The sequence below is a fragment of the Somniosus microcephalus genome, chromosome 26, assembly GCF_052327205.1.
Source record: "Somniosus microcephalus isolate GS21.2 chromosome 26, FLI_Smic_1.0, whole genome shotgun sequence".
In the NCBI taxonomy this organism is placed as follows: Eukaryota; Metazoa; Chordata; class Chondrichthyes; order Squaliformes; family Somniosidae; genus Somniosus; species Somniosus microcephalus.
This window is the reverse complement of record NC_141012.1, coordinates 37,002,156-37,014,943: the sequence shown is the minus strand read 5'-3', so window position 1 is coordinate 37,014,943 and position 12,788 is coordinate 37,002,156.

Below are 12,788 nucleotides of genomic sequence, written 5' to 3'. Positions count from 1 at the left end.
GATGTGAATGCATTAGAGAGGGTGCAGAGGAGATTCACCAGGATGTTACCTGGCTGGAGCGTTTCAGCTATGAAGAGAGACCTGACAAGCTGGGGTTGTTTTCCTTAGAGCAGGGAAGGCTGAGGGGGGACCTGATTGAGGTGTACAAAATTATGAGGGGCATAGATAGGGTAGATAGAAAGGAACTTTTCACCTTTGTAGAGGGGTCAATAACCAGGGGGCATAGTTTCAAGGTAAGGGGCAGGAGGTTTAGAGGGGATTTGAGGAAAAACTTTTTCACCCAGAGGGTGGTTGGAATCTGGAACTCACTGCCTGAAAGGGTGGTAGAGGCAGGAACCCTCACAACATTCAAGAAGCATTTAGATGATCACTTGAAACGCCATAGCATACAAGGCTACGGACCAAGTGCTGGAAAATGGGATTAGAATAGACAGGGCTTGATGGCCGGCACAGACACGATGGGCTGAAGGGCCTCTTTCTGTGCTGTATAACTCTATGGCCTAGAAATTCAGTGGGCTGCGCCACCAGTTAGCGCCCAAAGAGGGCACTCAGTGGCTTTAGCGCCACTGGCCACGCCTCCCACGATATTTAGCGGGGCGCTAATGGCGGCGTTAGCTTGTAGCGCTGCGCCGCCACCGATGACGTCATTGGTGTGCGCAGCGCCCCGCTCCCGCCCCGATCGCGATATTTGGTCGCGCCCGCCTCTGCAACGCCGGTCGCAAATCGCGACCAGTTCACAGGGCCTACCTGTGGCGGTAGTGGCGCAAATTAAGGTGGAGGTGCGGGGTGGCCATTTTTTCCGGTGGCCGCCTGCCAGCACCTCCTCGCGCCGCCCTCCCCGGCCTCCTGATCCACCCCCCGGGCAGTGTCGGCTGTGTCCCAAAAGCCCGGCACTTCTCCTCGGTGTCGGGCTCTTTTGCTGCCACTCGCGATCGGTGATCGCGCTGGTGCAGGCCCCTCCCCCTTAAGAAGGGGAGGAAGGCCTGCAGTACAGCAGCGTGCCGTGCCACAGCATGTGGCGCTGTGGCACGTAGCGCGGCGATATTCAGTTTGAGCGCCCCAAGCGGGACGCGGGGAGCCTCGAGCAACGCCCCGAATCTCTTGGGGCACTCCCACTGAATATCGGGAGGGCGCAAACGGCTCTGGCCGGAGCGCAAATTCCGGCGCCCAGGCGAGCTTGGCGCCCCAAACGCGGCGCCACCGAATTTTTAGCCCTATGACTCTATGACCTAGGAATTCGATATAGCCGTGTTTGGGGCGTTAGTGCTGGCGATGCGCAAAGTTCAGCGCCAGACGCAATTTAGTGCCACCTAGCGTGATATTGGGTTGCAACGCCCCTAAAGGTGATTGCGGCGCTAAATCAGGTGCTGCACGCTACTCTTAAGGCACTAACCCGGCGGCGCAACCCAATTTCGCGGCGGCGGGGCGCAGCGAGGGTGCTGTCAATAATCACTTTCCCTGAGACACAGTGGCGCCGGCCAGCTCTTAAAGGGGCAGGTCAATTGGCATCACCAGACACACTCACTACCTTGTAGGCCTTCAAAGCGGTGGGAGCCTACCTGTGGCACCCCAGCCTAGCAAGACATGGAAAGGGTGAGGCAGAGGGCGGAACGCCTCACTGATGGGGCATTGGATGCTTTGGTTGGCGCAGTGTAATCAAGGCCAAGGAAGATGGTTGGAATGTGATTTATGTTTTGGACAGTCTCCCGGGTGTGAGAGCCACTTATGTGTCAGTGTATTAGTTTTGCTTTCTGTTGCCATAGCTTTCTCATGTTTGAAGGAACCACATTTTGTGTAATGAAACACTTTCTTCATTTACAATGGCCATGCCTGCTATTTACATGCATCTCGCCCTTCACAGGCTTGGGGGTATCAGACCAGTTCCATTCCTGTTCTTGGAATGGCAGCAAGCATTCCGTGAGAGGGGCCTAGAAGCTACTTCTGATCAGCCTCTGACGCGCAGCCTGAGAAGAGCCGCTCGCGTAGAAGTTCAGGCCAGCAGCCATCTTCTCAGCCGCCGACAGAGATGAACTGCACCTTATCTGAGGCTGCAGATCTGACTGAAGCAGCTGGCACAGCTCAGTCACCACCTCCTTTCTAAATCGCAGCCTTCTGACACACTGCTCCTCCGGCATGTTCATGTGGGAAAACTGCTGTCGGATAACCCTGCCAGCGTAAGGTCTGCTGTGGCGACGTCTGTTGGCCCTCCTCCGTCTGGCCATGCCCGCCCCCCTCTCCCTGTGTCTCAGTGCCCTTTCCAGATGATTCAGCAGCAGGACGTTCCCCTCCAATGCAGCCCCCATAATAAGTGCCCACAGGAAGGTTCCCCGTTGTCAAGACTCACCAACAGCAAGGTGATGGTCAGAAGGCTGAAGATCGTCTGCCTGCGCTGGCTCAGTGGTCAAACAGCTCCCAGTGTGCAGCTCAGCAACTCTTTGTAGCTCTCGAGGAAGTTGTGATCCAAAAATGGCTGCCGCTTTTAAACCACACCAGTCCCCTTTAAATAACGCTCCTCCAGCCCGAGAGCGACTTGGTAAGGCCCAGGTAAGCTGTCACTATTAGCGCCTGGCGCTACGGAGGGGGGCGCCACTGAATTTCCAGTCCGGGGCACCCAAAAGGCGTTGCACACTCAAATGATGTCATAATCAGCCTGCGCCCATGAGCGGGCACTAAGATTTAGCGCCGGCGCTAAATGCATGCTCAGTATGGGGCGAGGCGCTAGGCGCCTTGTGCCCACCCGCAAATTGGCTAGCGCCCCACTTCTCGGCCTCTTTAGGCGTTAATCGGTGGCGCTATCAACCGAATTTCTCCCCCTATGACTCTTAAATCAAATGCCATGTCTGGACTGCTTTCCTGCACACTAAATGTAAGGCAGACAGATTACTTGCGTTTGCCAACTCAAAACAATTCCCAGTACCAGACCGATGATGAATTCACTCATCCTTTCTCGTTTTTCCTAATAATGTACAGCTCACAGTGACCTTGAAAGCAATCTTGTGCTTCAATCGGCCATTTGCCTGTTTTGAACTGCCACCTGCAACAAAAGCTGGAACCTAATAGTGAAAATGAGACCTGCAAGTGTAAATCTTGATGCTTCCAGCAAAGATACAATAGTGACCAGCAAGGTGAGGAGTGCAGTATGGAGCATGCTTACCAGTCAATCTCCATTGGTGGTGCTTAGGGCGCCGTGCCTTACACCACTTCCGCTGGACGCTAGCCATGGTGCGGTAGTTTTACCAAAATGGTTGCTCAAATTACAATATTCATATATCGCGTATATAGTCGCTCGAACCATCCATCTGAACTGGACGTTGCTGCTAATCCAGGTTCTCACCTGTCAGCTTCTGAAAGGGAACCTCCACTTCCTTTGTTTTCTCCTGACAGAAAGTTTAGTGCAATGGAGAGAAAGAGGGGTCAACATTTCGGGCCTGGCTCTTCTTCAGAATTGAAAAATAAAAGATGTGGCGGCATTTTAAAAGAATTTGAACTAAGGGGGATGAAAGGGGAAAAAAGAGAAATGGGTACTTCAAGTAGAGAGAGAGAGAGAGAGAGAGTCACAACGTTGAGCATTTATGAGAAATACTCATATTGTGCTTAGAACCCACACCATCAAAGCTTTGTTGCAGATGCCACATTTGGTGGACTTCAGATGTTTACTCACGATTGCTCAGATCTTGCTACGGACTCAAAACTTCTTCAGTGGGTATTTTACATAGAAAAAAGCAAATCATCCAGTCAGACAATTCTTATTAGACAGCTACCTCTGGTTATAAGCAGGCCCTGTGAGCTCAGAGTCCTGAGGCACAGTAGCAAGGCTAAGAACCGAGCAGACCCTCAACGCAGCAAGTGCATGGCTGTCGGCTGCTCTAACCAGCACACTGTGGCTATCTCTTCAAACTCACTGATCTACATCTTCAATGGTGTGTATAGCCACTTTTTAGATTGGCAAAGATAATGGCCCAGAAATTCGGGTCTCCACGGGTGAGTACGCACAGGGTACTCACCCGTAGGCCGAATGGTTTTTTTTGCAGGTTTTCCCGGGAGGGTAAGCCTGCAGGATTTACACATTTAAAAAGCAGGCATAAGGCCTGCTTTTTGCAAGGTAAGTGGTCAATTAATTAAAATTAAAACATTTTTTCCACAGGTTTATTATTTTTAAATACATTAAAGTTTATTTTTAGCCCCGTTAGAATACAAAATTATTTTTTTCAAAAATTTAAATTATTGTTTAAAATAGTTATTTAATGTAATTTATAGTTTATTTAAAAAGTGTGATTTTAAAAAAAAAATTATTTGAAGGTTTATTGCTATTTTGGGGCCCGTAGTATTTATAAGTTTTGACAGGTCTTCCTGTCAATCTTATGAATGGGCTTTTCCCTCCTCCGATTGGCTGCCCATGGCTCACGTGATACCAGGGGACGCATCGCACTAATTACGCCCCTGGGACATGCAAGCACTGCGCGCCGGCAGCTGGGCCAGGCCCCGGAGCGGAATTCCACGGGCCCCTACAGCTCAACTGCCGGCGCGCAAGGTAAGTGCAGGCCGGGGGCTTACACCCGCAGGAAGCCCCCGACCCGAATTTCTGGGCCAATCAGAATGATGTAAATTGCTGTTGGGTGCTGGCCAGCATAAACTAAGAAGGGACATATGTCAAATCGCTGCTTGAAAGAAGCACCGTCGAAACGTCTTTGCATGGAAGTATGTGATGCTTTGAAGGCAAATGCATGCCACTGTCCCTTACTCCCTTCATGTTGTTGCACCATCTTCTGGTCAGAGTGGCCTCAAATAAGTCACGGGCTTGTAGTTCTTGTTACCACGTCCAGGTCTAATCTGCTCCTTTCGATTATGCTCCATCTTGCTCTGCAAAGAGAAGAAGAAGAAGAAAGACTTGCATTTCTATAGCGCCTTTCATGACCACTGGACATCTCAAAGCGCTTTACAGCCAATGATGTACTTTTTGAAGCGTAGTCACTGTTGTAATGTGGGATTGTTGTGGAGTGTGTTGAGATCCTGCAAGTTTACCGAGCATACACAGTGCTATACAACTGCCCATCCTCCAGCCCATCCTGTTTGACATGAAACAAACATGCAGCTAGGATTTCTTGTGTCAAGCTCCTTTAAGATTTTTGGCTTCCCCCAGTTGGAGTTATTGGCCTGGAGTTTCTGCTTGATTGCGCTGTTTGTTTCGGCCACAATCCCCCGATATTGGCGTAACCAGCGCAAACGATCCCACAATCTTAAGCGCAACTTGCGCAACTCGAGTTTCCGCGATCTTTTGCGCTAATTTTAAAAACATTGCGCTAGAAGCAGGCCCCACCCACACAACTAGCTGCATCCCCAGGGCGAATTAATCACCATTGGGAGTTTCTGCTAACTGTGCTCATTGTCAGGCCTTTGAGGAGGCTCCAAAAATTAAGCTGGATCTTTGGGGTCACAAGGACATTAATAGGCACGTTTTGAAAGGTTTTGAATGTTTTTTTTTTATTTACACAGGAACTCACTACTATACCCTAAATCTCTAGAAAATAGTTTTGTATATTTTAAAAGTCATTTTCAGTCATTTAACATCAGGTTACTCACAGGTGGTGGATTGACAATGATTTAAAATGCTTAGGGGGAAAAATTCTGTTGGTTTGCGCCTCCCGTTAGTGCCTTAAGAGGGCACTAATACGGCACAAAGCAACTAGTGCCCGGGCGCAGCGATGTTTACGCTGCTCACTAAATTAACCTAATCATTTTGCGGCGGCGCCAGCAGATCGTGACGTCAGTCGAGTGTGCAACGCCCCGGTAGCACCCCGGACCGGATATTGAGTGTTGCCCCCTGCCTTACCGCCTGCCGCTAGCAACGACAGGTTGCGGGGAGTGTTTTGCAATCAGGAAGGGACTGGGGGAGCATGATATAAAGGCGACCGCTTCCTACCTTTTTTTGCTGGTGACATTTTTGCACCATGCATTCTGAGAGAGAGAGAGAGAGAGACTTCTGGAGAGATTCAACGCTGTGTGAAGGAGTTTTGGGTACTGAGCAGCACTTTGCAGGTTCATTTTGATTTGCCCTTCCTTGTATCGATTTAGAAAAGACTGTGAGGGCTGCACTCTGAGCTCTTTCCCTGGGTCTCTCCATTGTTCTTTCCATCAGATTTGATGTACAGGTCTCTCCAGGCCGAGATTCAAGGCTGCAATGAGCAGGGTGTGGATGGAGAGCAAGATAAACCCTCCCCTTTAAGAACTGGCCGGCACCATTGTGTCTGTGTTCCATCGCTGACTGACATCACATGAGCTTTGCCAGCACTCTGAGGTAGTGCCTCGCTCCTCGGCGTTAGCATCTTAAGACAGGTGTGCAGCGCCTGATTTAGCGCTCCAATCACCTCCAGGAGCGATAGAAGCCAAGTTTGCAGTCGGAGGCGATAATTAGCACCAGGCGCTAAACTTTGCGCCCGGCCGATAATCGCGCCCCAAACGGGGCGATACTGAATTTCTCCCCCTTTTTTTGTGATAAACCCATTTTCAGCTGTATTAATCAAACTTTACCAAGTTACCACTTTTGAATATATCAAGGAATATTTTTTAAAGCAAATTTTTTTTAAATCACGTTTTAAAACGCTACCCGACTGGGCTGGACTGCGCAGATTTTGCGTTTAGTGATATGCAAATGAGTTTGAGGGGAAACTCAGGGGGGAAAAATACTTTTCAAAAGTGGTGCAATTTGCGCTGGAATCGCCGATTGTGCCCAAAGCAGAAACTCTACCCCTGCAGTTGCTCACGGTGGTATGCACTGTACCCAGCTGTGGTATGGCTACCCATGCTAAGTATTCAATGTCCCATTTCTCTCAAAGTAGCAAGAGACCAGGTAAACTTCTATTGATGGTTATGATTTTTCATCATAAAATAACTTGCAAGTTATGAAGGCCCACTTGGTGGCATTCCTACACGGGACAGATACCTGTCATTCCAAATATTGAGTACAAAAGTAGAGAAGTTATGCTGAACCTTTATAAAGCACTGGTTAAGCCACAACTGGAGTATTGCGTCCAGTTCTGGTCACCACACTTTAGTAGGGAGGATGTGAAGGCCCTTGAGAGGGTACAGAGGAGATATACCAGAATGGTTCTGGAGATGGGGGGATCTTAGCTACAAGGACAGGTTGGGGAAGCTGGATCTGTTTTCATTAAAGCAAAGGAGGTTGAGGGGTGACTTGATAGAGGTGTACAAGATTATGACGGGTTTGGATAGGCTAGACGGGGAAAGGCTGTTCCCACTAGTTGATGGTACAAGGACTAGGGGACACAGATTTAAGGTTTTGGGCAAGAGATACAGGGGGGATGTGAGGAAAAAAACATTTACGCAGCAAGTGGTGATGACCTGGAATTTGCTGCCGACGGAAGTGGTTGAAGCAGAGACACCCAATTGTTTTCAAGGGGAGACTGGATAGGCCCTTGAGGGAAATAAACTTGCAGGGCTACGGGGATAGAGCAGGGGAATGGGACTGACTGGATTGCTCTACAGAGGGCCGGCATGGACTTGATGGGCTGAATGGCCTCCTTCTGTGCCTTTATGACTCTATGGCCGTGATTTTCTTCTTGGTGTCGGGATGGAGTGGGTCAGCTGGTTTCTGGGTTCCGGTCCCACCCCCAGCTGCCTCCGCTACACAGACATGATTTTCCCTTGATTGGCCTTGGTAAGCCCCTCCAGGCTTACTGGCCAATTAACAGGAAGCGGGTCTGATTATATCATTTGATGATGTGTCATCTGCCGGTTTCCTTAAAGGGACCACACACAATTTTTTTTGACAGTTAGCTTTTCAGTGTTTGACAGCATTGAGGTGCTGAAAACACTGACAATCACTGCACAAAGGTGACCTCTTGCACCCAGGCTCTCCAATGACTCCCTCCATATACTGGGATAAATGGCAGCTGCAAGTGAGATGACAGAAGCGATCTGTCACTGGTGAGAGAGGTTCTCCCAATGAGGTGGCGCTCGACATACAGTTGGATTTAAAAATTTGTAAGCTAAAGGATTCTGTATATGTAGTAAAAATGCAGTAACCAACATTTTCTTTGCTCTGAAACTCACCATGTGCAACATTGCATCCTTGACACCATTTCTGCAGCTGTTACCTTTTCACAACCATTACACCAGACTCACAACATGCCACACTTACCTGGCGTGGTGTCCAGATGTCGTGAAACCCGATGCGGAAGCTGGAAAATCGAAAAACAGCCTGAAAACTTCTGACAAATACCTGGTAATAGGCAGTTAATTGCCTTTAATCCGTTTCCCGCCGCTAGGTGTCGGGTCCATTTGCAAATCGGGGACCCGACACTTGGGAAGGTTGTTTGGAGGTGGGTTGATGGCGGGTGCAGAACCTGCCGTCAATCTAAATGACTTTAACCTCTGACCCACCTTCCAACCCGCCCTCTGAGCACCGGCAAAATCGCGGCCTATGACTCTATTACTTGGCCTTATCGCCGCTGCTGTCTCGAGGTCAGCCATCTTTTTCCTCACATCTCCAGTTCTGCTGAATTATGGAGACTGCATTCAGCCTTGTTCTCAAGCCTGCTGTATCAGGCACTTCAGGGGAAGATGTCCTTCAGCTTTCTACAACACTGCAATCCTATCTCTTACTTCTTCCGTTAGCAATTTCAGCATCTGGTCATCGAGTCTTCCAAGCCTTGAACACCTGAATTTTGCAGCAATATTGCTACGTTAACCCCAGGGGTTAAATGCACCTTTAATGTAGTTACAGCTGGTAAGCTTTATTATTACGTCTGCTGTTCTGTAAGTTAGCCAACTGTGCAGGCACTGTAGTGCATGATTTACTCCTGCAATTGAAAAAAACAATGTTGGGGGTTAACAAGCAGGTTTTAATTCTCCTGGGGGGGGCAGGATTTTTAACTTTTGTTGCCAGATGAAAAACAAGTGATAGCGAAGTGGCAGCCCATTTTACACCCTGCCCAAATTTCTTTTCCAATGCAGTCAATAGAATAGAAAATTGGGTGGGGTGTAAAATGGGCGGCCGATTTTTGTATCGTCCCTTTTTTGCCCGATGATAAAAGTTAAAATTATACCTCTAGTTACCCACAGTTAAAGGCAAATACAACCAACGGCAATTTTTAGGTTATGAAGCCTGAGGCACTGTACACAAGCCACGCAGTTTAATGTTTAAGGCAAGCACAGAGATCTCATAGTGACAATGAAAAGGAGTGTCGAGACTTCCCGGTGATGTTATAGACCAATATGCGCCCTGTATGGGGTCGAAGAGCACAGGAATTATTCTGATTAGATGGGGGGCGAGCAACAAATTCGGTAAGGCACCAGCTGTTAAAGGACACACTCAGTCAGATGTCTGGGCTTCTAAGTGCAGATTCTTGGGGTGGCAGCAAGTGTATGCATCTGACGCCCGATCACGTGTGCCTTTCTGGTTCACTCATGAAATCATCTCCCTCCTAATAATTTTTGGACATCATTGGAAAATCCAAAGGAACTCCCGTCCTGATCACTGCTGCAAATGAAACTGTAGCTGGAAGCAAAGCTGTGGTGTTAAAAGCAGAAGAAAAAATAAATCCATCTGGGTTGAACAACAGCAGTGAGTAATCACCAATCCAAATACAGATGCCGCGATCCAAAAGGCAAATGTCCAACACACCCTCAATAAAGCAACTCATAAAGGTCAGGTCATCAAAACAGCATGTACCCATTTTAGATGGCTGAGCACTGCTGGCAAGCACAGTAGATACTCCAAAATCATTCATTCCTGTGTGGGACCAATTACCGGGGATTAGCGTGCAAACTGAAGGTACAGTGAAGGTCGTGCATGCCTGCAGTGAGGCCTCAAAGGAATGTTATGAAGCTCAGTGCACTGCCAATGAGGTGCTTGGGCCTCCTTACCCAATTATGAGAACGGCACTCCTGCTCAGTGAAGCTCCACTGCCCAACATGCAACCATACAAAACCTCAAAGGCGAGCGAAAGACAGAAGCTAAGCTTCATGGTTAGGCCTATGAAGTAAAACTAGGGAAACCAAATTTGTTCTCACGTATTCTCAAAAGAAGATCGGGGAGACATAGTGCAAGTTTTTTTTAAATAATCAAGGCAATTGATGTGGATATAAAGAGGTATTTTGAATGTAGGGACAGGGAGAGACTATAAACTGAGGAAGTCACAAAGGAGTAACTTCTTTACATATAACAATTATTAAGTCATGGAACTGTCTGTCACTGTGCATAGTGAATGGTATCTTGGCTGAAGTGGATAGTTCCCTAATTCAACAGGGAGTAGAGGGATATAGGAAGAACATCAATGCAGGAGGCAGTGGTAGATAATATGAATTCTAAACAAAGGCTCATCCCGAATAGACACAATGGCCTAGAAATTCAGTAGCCCCCAAAATCGGGCACAGGAATCGTGATGCGATACCAACCCATGCCCATTCGTAGGACTGCAGGCAGCAGGCAAAGTGTGTGCTGCCTACTAATTTGCATGATTGTAGCATTCAGCTAAGCACTGAATGCGCTGCTGAGTGGCTGAATGCTCAGAAGGGGGCCCTAGCTCATGCGAGGCTAGCTCCAATTAAAGCTAGCCTGCACTACTTAAAGGCAGTCTGCACTTCTTAAAGGGGAAGTGCCTTCCGCCTGCAACAAGTGGTGGAAGTGATTGTGAAGGCTGCTATCAGAAAAACAAGATTGAGTAAAGGCTCAACAGGTCAGAGAAAGGGCTCTGAGATTCTCCGATGTAGCACAACTTCATTTTGATTGATGTCAGTAGAAATTAAAATCGGGAGAAATGTATAACAGGCAGCTGAATCGATATCGCTCATTTTACACTATTGCCCAAAGTCAAAATTATCCCCTATCACTGTAGGTTTTTTTTGGCATGTGTGCCCAGTCAGCTCTGCCCCTGACTGTCTCTGAGCGGTTCGAATCGCTCCACACCCCCTGGGTTCTAGACACTGGACTTAGGTACAGGCGGCGATACAGAAAATCGAGTAGACAAGTGGTTTGGTGCAAGAAAACCAAATTTTATTAAAAGGCTGAATAAAACACTGAGAATTACTGGTATAGTTACAGGCATAAACAGTTAATACACTTATATGGGAATGGGGAACACACGGCACATCGAGGGAAACAAATACATTAAAAATCCCCTTATCATTATCTCACCCCCTATACCTAACTAGATTAAGCTATGAGGGGCCAGGAATTCATGCTCACCAATTCAAAACCTGTTGCTTTAGATGGTGGGGTTTGAGGTCCGCTCTTTCTGTCCTTTGGGGTATCGCGTCACCACGTGGTCACAGGGTGCGGCGCTGAAGTTGTTTGTGCGAGGCACCCTCCTTTTTCTCCATTAACGTCTTCGTCGAGTACTTCATCACGATGGGCCTTCTTCTCCTTCGGGCGGTCGCCGACAGTATTGCTGTGGTCGGGGGTCGGTTGGTGGTCTTTACCGTCTAATGATTTTGCTATCCATGCTTCGAACACCAGCTTATTCTTTAACTGGGCTATTACTGTCCATGTGACAAACGCCAGCTTATAACTAGGCTGTTTGTCTTGATTTTGCTACCCATTCTTCGAATACCAGCATATTTTTAAATTGGGGTTTTACTGTCCATGCATGTAACGTCAACTTATTTACCAAACGCCAGCTTTTAACTAGGCGTTTGTTCCCCAACACGTCTTTCGCTGCCCTTCTCTGCTCTTATCGGTTTACCGTATTCTTCGTCTCATCTCGTCTCGTCTGCCCGTTTGTGGCCTGTGTGTCCTGTGTGGTTCGAACTCGGGTCTCGTTCTCCTCCCGCGTTGGGCCCTCGGTGTAGTAATGGGCATTCTTGGTGTTGAGCGGCACGGGGAGCGAGAAGAGAGCCCGCCACGAGGCCAGGGCATGAGAACGAGAGGCAGCAGGCCAAAAGCCAAACGATAAGAGGCCAGAGCAAGAGAGCCCGATCACTACCGATGGGCCTACAAGTATACCCGATTCTTCATTCCTTATCTGCGTGCCAAATCAGGTCAGTCCTTTGTCTAACTTTTGGCGGGCTTGTTTAAACTGATTACGGCCATTTACTTTAACGACTCCTGAAATGGTTGTCTCTGTGTTTCGATGTCCTGGCTGTTGGTTATGTATGAAACTTAATCGGGTTTCCTGACTTGATGGCTTCTGTGAGCTGTTACCAATTAAATATACAGAAACCTGATGGCCTTGATTGAGGCCCATTCTAACCTGATCTGTTTCAAGGCGAATGGAATGCATATTCTGTGTATGCTTTAACTGTCTGGCTCCACAAAGTCTCTTCACAGATTTGTGCATTTTAAGTTTCAAGTTTGAAAAAGGTGCCTGCCTGTTTGCAGGGCCTTGCTTTTAAAATCCTGTACTTTTGGTCACGAGGTTGCAGAAGCCATTTTGGGTACCCCTTTTTAGCAACTTGTCCATGCAGGGTCCCTTTATCCATATCTTTCGGGGAATGTGGGAATTTTGAGAACCCTACAATCACTGCAATAGTTTTCATTATATAATCGCATTTAAATGGAATGAAGTGACCATTGTATCGAATGCAAATCCCTATTTCTTTAAAGGAGGTTGAAGAACAACTGAGGGAAAATACCTTGAAATTAGAAGGAATTCATTGTAATGTTTGCAGAAGATTCTGTTAAAAATTAAATTTACTCTGAAAATAAGTATTCTACTATGTCTTAAAGTTTTAATATTAAAAATAAAGCACAGTTTGGCTCTAGTGTCAGTTCCAATGATTAACATCTCAGCTTCAACCCCTTTCACCCCCACTTCAATGAATTTCAAACT